Source organism: Eretmochelys imbricata, chromosome 2, assembly GCF_965152235.1.
Source record: "Eretmochelys imbricata isolate rEreImb1 chromosome 2, rEreImb1.hap1, whole genome shotgun sequence".
Lineage (NCBI taxonomy): Eukaryota > Metazoa > Chordata > Testudines > Cheloniidae > Eretmochelys > Eretmochelys imbricata.
This window is the reverse complement of record NC_135573.1, coordinates 89,956,214-89,957,461: the sequence shown is the minus strand read 5'-3', so window position 1 is coordinate 89,957,461 and position 1,248 is coordinate 89,956,214.

Genomic DNA, 1,248 nt, shown 5'->3' with positions numbered 1-1,248 from the left:
TAACAGCTAATTTAGACCCCACAATTTTGTATGTATAATTGGGGTTATGTTTTCCAGAGTGTAATAGTTTGCATGTATTAACACTGAATTTCATCTGCCATTTTGTTGTCCAGTCATCCAGTTCTGTGAGATCCCTTTGCAACTCTTTGCAGTCAGCTTCGGCCTTACCTATTTTGAGTAATTTTATATCATCTGCAAACTTTGCCACCTCATTGTTTACCCCTTTTCCCAGATCATTTATGAATATATTGAACAGCACTAGTCCCAGTACAGATCCTTTGGGGACCCCACTATTTACCTCTCTCCATTCTGAAAACTGGCCATTTATTCCTACTTGTGGTTTCCTATCTTTTAACCAGTTACTGATCCAGGAGAGGGCCTTCTCTCTTATCCCATGACTGCTTACTTGGCTTAAGAGCCTTTGGTGAGAGACCTTGTTAAAGGCTTTCTGAAAGTCCAAGTACACTATCCCCACTGGATCACCCTTGTCCACATGTTTGCTGACACCCTCAAAGAATTCTGTAAAGTGTGAGGCATGATTTCTCTTTGCAAAGGCCATGTTAACTCTTCCCTAACATATTGTGTTCATCTATCAAATCTATCTATCTGATATTTTGGTTCTTTATTATACTTTCAACCACTTTGCCTGGTAATGAAGTTAGGCTTCTTGGCCTGAAATTGCCAGGATCGCCTCTGGTGCCCTTTTTTTTTCTTTTAAAATCAGTGTTACATTAGCTATCCTCCAGACATCTGGTACAGAGCCTGATTTAAGTGATAGGTTACATACCACAGTTAGTAGTTCTGCAATTTCATATTTGAGTTCCTTCCCTCCTTCCTTACATTTTAATATATATAATTACTACTATAAAAAAATTGAAGCCATTGTGAGTTACACAACACAGAGAGACACAATGTGATCAAAATTTCCCCCAAATTAAGATTAGTAAAAGTAAGCTTTTTACAAATTTCTGGTCAGTAAAAATGTTTCCACAAATTTAAAATAAATTCCAATGGAAATAGGTTTTTTGTTTGTTTGAATGGCCATCCCTCTGAAAGTATTGTCTTAGTGCTGGGGAGCCCACATGTGAAAGTTACGCTTGAGTGCCCAGTTTCAGAGAAATACAAACTGTAAACAAGCAACCCAGTGAAAAGAACATTGGATTTTTAAAAATTATTTGTTTTTCAACCAAAGGTGATGGGACGGTGTTAATTATAGGTAAAGAAATCTCATATATTTGCAGGGGCGCT